Source organism: Leptonychotes weddellii, chromosome 7 (assembly GCF_054177405.1).
Source record: "Leptonychotes weddellii isolate Sample4059 chromosome 7, ASM5417740v2, whole genome shotgun sequence".
Classification (NCBI taxonomy): Eukaryota; Metazoa; Chordata; class Mammalia; order Carnivora; family Phocidae; genus Leptonychotes; species Leptonychotes weddellii.
In genome coordinates, this window is record NC_138375.1 from 131102781 (window position 1) to 131109006 (window position 6226).

The following is a 6226-nucleotide window of genomic DNA, read 5'->3' on the forward strand; positions in this document are numbered from 1 at the left end:
AAAAAAAAAAAAATACTGGCATAAGGTGAAAGTCCTGTGGCTTCTCCATTCCCCTCAGGAACAGGGCTATTCTCCAACCCTAAATCCAAGCAGTAGGGATTCAAGAAATTAGCAGTGGCTGCAAAAAGGGGGCGACTGGTATCCATTCCCCATGTGGACTCTACCTATGAATGGACTTATTAATCTGCCTCTGTGCCCTTTGAGAAGAGAATTAAAGGGAATTAACTGTGGGAAGATGGCTGACTGAAAGAGGGGCAGCAATGGAATGGACTGCCCCCCACCTTTAGTTGTACCTTCTCTGGGCCAAGTGGACACCAAGGAGGTCATCCAGGCTTAAGCTGTGTAGCCAGAGGGATGCCCACTGAGCAATAAGAGCATGGTCATTTGATGTCTGCCACATGGAGGACATGGCTAGCCAACAAAGAAACAGAGCACTCCTCTTATGTAGGAGGCATCTGTTCTTCCTCCATTCTGCCTCCCAAAATCTAATGCACTAAAAGAAAGGCAAGTCCCAGGAGAGGGAAAGAAAGAGGTAGAGGAGACAAAGAGCAAGCCAGCCTTCCACCAACACAGGTCTTGTGAGCACCTAGCCAAGCCTGTTGAAGAAGGGTTCTCTATTAGATAAGAGGATGAAATTGTAGCCTGATTAAATCAAGCTGGACTGGACTTTTATGCCCAAAAGTGTCCACAAAACAATGGATCTCTCTAAGATAGTGCTGAGATGGGAAAGACTTGACAGCTCATGTTTGATGGCAGAAAGAAAAAAAATAGTAAGAAAGCTGTTTCATACTTGCATCTTACCAAATCCATGCTAATAAGGAACATTCTTGACTGATAACTTTTCTATATAAAGTATAGCAGTAATGCCAATATATGAAGAGGAAGATTTTTATTCTAAAACCTGCTTTTAAAAACTTAATAATAATAGCTATCTGGGGGCACCTGGGTGGCTCAGTTGTTAAGCGTCTGCCTTCAGCTCAGGTCATGATCCCGGGGTCCTGGGATCGAGCCCCGCATCGGGCTCCCTGCTCAGCAGGAAGCCTGCTTCTCCCTCTCCCACTGCCCCTGCTTGTGTTCCCTCTCTTGCTCTCTCTCTCTCTGTCAAATAAATAAATAAAATATTAAAAAAAAATAATAGCTATCTGTGTTGGCCAAGTTCAATAACCACAAGCAACAAATAGATATTAGTTCTCAGGCAAACAGCAAACTTACCAAAGAATATCACAAGCCTATAGTGTTCATTTATTCAATAAATACCTACCAAGTACTACAATGTGACAGGTATTATTCTGGGCATCAGGATAAAACAGTGAACAAGGAACAAATTCCCTCCCTTCAAAAAGCTTAATTTCCAATGGGAAAGTCAGATAAAACAAATAAGAAAATATACAGTATGGTAGATAACTCTTAAAAAAAAAAAAAGTACAGATGAGGAGAGGGAGTTTGCTTGGGGGATTGGGATGTATATTGCATATTGTTCCTTTAAATAAGAATGGTTCTGGAACATAACCTAAAGTTGATATTTTGGCAAAGACCTAGAGGAGGTGAAGGCACTGAACAATTTGCCACTCAGTGAAATGCCACCACCATTAGATGCTGCCATCACTACAGATAAACACTGAGGGCTGCAGCTACCAACAAATGCTAACCATCTCTTCATTTTTGTCTCTCCCATTCGTTCCACCCCCTCACTTTTGAAGGGAAAAAGAACATCTATGTGGCTGAAGGAAACCAGAATATTTCACCCCAAGTATGCCTCTTTGACATAAAAAGGTTTTGAACTGAAGACAATTAAGAAACAGCAAATGCAGGAAAAGTTCTCTCTATCCTCCCTGCCCCCTTCCTGGAGACAGAATCTTATCAGCCCAGAGACAGAACCAGAGGAACCTGCAAACAAATCTCACTCCATTAGTTTCCTCCCATAGATTTATCTTCCCATGGTTTGCTGCCCTTGGAAGCCTAAAATCCCTTTCCTTTCCTTGTCACTTCTCCACAAATGTATTGTTCTTCATTGAAGATGTTATATAAGCTGGAGTTCTAAGCCACCACTTTGAGTTACTCTTTGTAAAAGCTGTGTACTGCACACATTGATAAGCTGTTTGTCTCTTGCTAATCTTTTTAGAAAGAGTCCCAGGTGAAAACCTAAGATGGGTAGAGGTAAAGTTTTGCCTACCGTATATGGCCAAGCCAGGGTTATATGTCCCACTGCCCTGTATCAAAGATGGGTGGAGGGAGGATGGGCTGCAGTGACAGTCACTGGGCTTTCCTCCAAATGGGAAGAATGGATACCCACCACACTGTTGTCTTTGAGAACCCACTCTGTGACACAAACTCGATGAGAGGCAATTATGACTTGACAGAGGTTAAATGTCTTGCTCTGGCACTGTGAGGTGGAGCGGGGACTCAGGATCAAGTCCCGGATGACTCAAAAGCCAAAGCCTGTGACCCTAATCATAATGAGAAGTGCTTCCCTGAGTGATAGATTACTCATTTTCTCACCAGTGTGTATGGGGGGAGGAAAGTGACTGTCCCTGAGTCCAGTGTCAACCAAAGACTCCCTAAAAAGCATCTCACATCAAGTCTCAAGACACTCACTCTCATTTTAGGCATTCCTTCTAGGTTTCCTCACCTCCTATTCTCTCTGCAAGTGGCCAGTTCCTAATCAAGCCGGGTGGTAGTCTGCTCAGTGTTTCTCAAAACGTGGTCCTCAGAACAGCTGCATCGGCATCACAGAGGAAATTGTTAGAAATGCTGGTCTCAGACCCCAGAGCCAGATCTGCTGAATCAGATACTGGGGGTGGGGGTTGCCATCTTAGTTTTAACAAGCCCTCCAGGTGATTCTGATGGAGGCTTAAGTTTGAGAACCACTGCTACCGGTTTTACAGCTGTTTGGGATACTGTACCTTCTCGGTGGGGTTCCCCACACCTGGAGCAGCCATCTGCCTGCCTCTCATCAGACACCATCCTCCTCTCCCAGGCATCTGCTGATGTCTCTCATGAAGCTTCCCCACCCTGGGCACAGGAAATCTCTGCCATAAAAAGTCATTAAGAACCTGTCCTTACCTATAAAGTTCACATCAAGCCTACAAAACCTTAAGAGAATAAAATGTGCAATATTGTATTTTGACAACCAAAGGTAGGATGGATGCCATGGTACCTTGAGTTACGAGGCCGTGGAGAAAAACTGTGTATTTTCTGTATGGCACCCAAGACGTCAGCAGTGCTTAACAAATATTTTCAAATTGCTTATCTACTTACTGGAACACTTGAATCCTGACTGTATTGTTGGGTAACCACATATCACAGGCTCTCCACAGGCACAGAGTTCACTCACAGGGCGATGGAATCCATGTAATGGTGAGATGATTAAAAACAAGGGTTTTAGGGGCGCTGGGTGGCTCAGTCGTTAAGCGTCTGCCTTCAGCTCAGGTCGTGATCCCAGGTCCTAGTATCAAGCCCCACATCGGGCTCCCCGCTCCATGGGAAGCCTGCTTCTCCCTTTCCTGCTCCCCCTGCTTGTGTTCCCTCTCTCTCTGTGTCTCCCTCTGTCAAATAAATAAATAAAATCTTTAAAAAAAAAAAAACAAGATTTTTAGTAAAAATTTTATAGCTTTTTATAAATGCAAATTTAGACCCCTAAGTAAATCTTCATGCAGTCCTTTCTTACCAGAGCACTCCTCAAGTTTCCATGGATTTATGATTCTCATGGGCCTTGAGAAAAACATTCTAGGATTCTTCCCCAGCGAAGTTTTACTTCAGAATACCTCATAAAATGACTTTTTTCCTTCTTCTCTCTAAAGCCCTTGCACAGGTCTTTTGGTAAGTTAATTTCTCTATTAATAACATTTAATTTTTCTTATTACAGAAACAATATATACATTTGCTAGAAAAATGATAGATTGATTTCAGTCAGTATTTTGTATTTTTTTATTTTTATAATTCAATTTTATAGTTCGTAGTATTTACCAGGAGAATAGAATGATTTTGTAGATAATAATGCAAGGAAGCAATTTAGACCTTCTTTCTTTAATGCCAAAATGGCAATCTCTCTCATTTTTATGTTGGTTACCAATATTTAATAAAATGCACACTCTATTTCAGTGGTCAAACTAAATAAAATATAGTTACTTAACATGCATTGACTATCTCCCTAAATAATAAATGGAGTACATTTTTGCCCTTCTTAAGACAATGAGTACAAAACTCCCCCACCCCCAACTTTTCCAAGGATTGAAACCTGTTTCACAGATGATTCTCCTGAGAAAATCTAGGACCAAGATGGTCTCTAGAACCCAAGAGGGCCTCCAACCAACAGACACCAAGAAGTGTGGTCCTCTGTCATTCAGCCACGGGAAATGAATTCTGCCAACAACCTGAGTTTGGAAGCAGACTCTTCCCAATCGAGCTAAGAAAGCAGCCAGTCTAACACCTTGACTGCAGCCTCGTGAGGGCTGAAGCAGATGGCCCAGAGAACCTTGCCCAAACTCCTGACCCACACTAACTGTGAAATAATAGAAGTGCATTGTTTCAAGTCACTAAGTTCATAGTGACTTGTTACACAATGTGGGAAACTAATACACAGAGTCAACATGGAGTCCTTTTCACTCGAATCAACGAAGTAACCTCCTTCCCTCATTCATACGTGATGATTCTAGCCCTCACTGTAGGATGCATGACATTAACTCTGTGAGGTGTCCTTTCCTTCAGAAAGGTCTGAAGTTGCAAATTAACCCCCAGAGATAGGCACCTGGGTGGCTCAGTTGGTCCGACTCTTTGATTTCCACTCAGGTCATGATCTCAGGGTCCTGAGATCGAACCCCGCATCGGGCTTTGCACTCACAAGGAGTCTGCTTGTCTCCCTCTTCCTCTGCCTCTCTCCCTGCTTGTGCTCTCAATCTCTCTCAAAAATAAAATAAACACATCTTAAAAAAAAACAGAGATACCTTTTCATTCTTTTACAGAGGTAAGGATCACCTCTACTGGAAGACTACTGAATTTAATATAGCTCTAAGCTCCTGCCAGGCTAACTTTAAAGAATGCAGAGAACTAGAAAAATCAAGAGTAGAATCATTGATCTCTTCACACCCTCATTCTATAAAGCAAAAACATTAGGTTTATTTAAACAACAACAGTGACTCAGGTAGCTCTTCTTTCAACATACACTGGAATAATAGGAATTGCAAAATAACTCCGGAGCAAGAAAGAGTTCCTAAGGTACTTTCATCTTTATAACTTTTGTACACTTTTTGTTTTTTTGGTTTTTTTTTTAAAGATTTTATTTATTTATTTGAGACAGAGAGAATGAGAGAGACGGAGAGCACATGAGAGGGGGGAGGGTCAGAGGGAGAAGCAGGCTCCTCGCTGAGCAGGGAGCCCGATGCGGGACTCGATCCCGGGACTCCAGGATCATGACCTGAGCCGAAGGCAGTCGCCTAACCAACTGAGCCACCCAGGCGCCCCTGTACACTTTTTGTTTAACAAACATATACAGAAACATGTATTTACGGGGCTCGAGGTGCCACAGATGATTTTTCATTCATTCAACAAATATTTACAAAGACCTCTATGTGCCAGGCACTGTTCTAAACACTTTTTTTTAAAGATTTTTAGGGGCGCCTGGGTGGCTCAGTCATTAAGTGTCTGCCTTCGGCTCGGGTCATGATCCCAAGGTCCTGGGATCAAGCCCCGCATCAGGTTCCCTGCTGGGCGGGAAGCCTGCTTCTCCTTCTCCCACTCCCCCCTGCTTGTGTTCCCTCTCTTGCTGTTTATCTCTCTGTCAAATAAATAAATAAATAAATCTTTTTTTTTTTAATTTATTTTTAGGTAATCTCTACACCCAGTGTGGGGCTCAAACCTACAACCCTGAGATCAAGAGTCGCACGCTCTACCAACAGAGCCAGCCAGGTGTCTCCCTAAATACTTCCTAAATTTTTTAGTCAGTAAATAAAACAGTAAAGAATTTTGCCCATGTGACTCTTACAATTTAGTGAGAGGAACAAATAATAAACCGTAAGAATAAGAAACAGCTAAGTTATTCCTTTAAAAGTGGTAAGTGTAATAAAAAATACAGTAAGGAAGGGGTAGCTGAGCACTGAGGAGGGTAGATGGGGTACAGTACCAAAGATGGAGATGAGTGGAGGCCTCCACATGTAGATGGGATCTGAGCAAGGACTTGCCACAAAGGATGAATTCAGTCAAGCAGACATCCGAAGGAGACACATTTCAG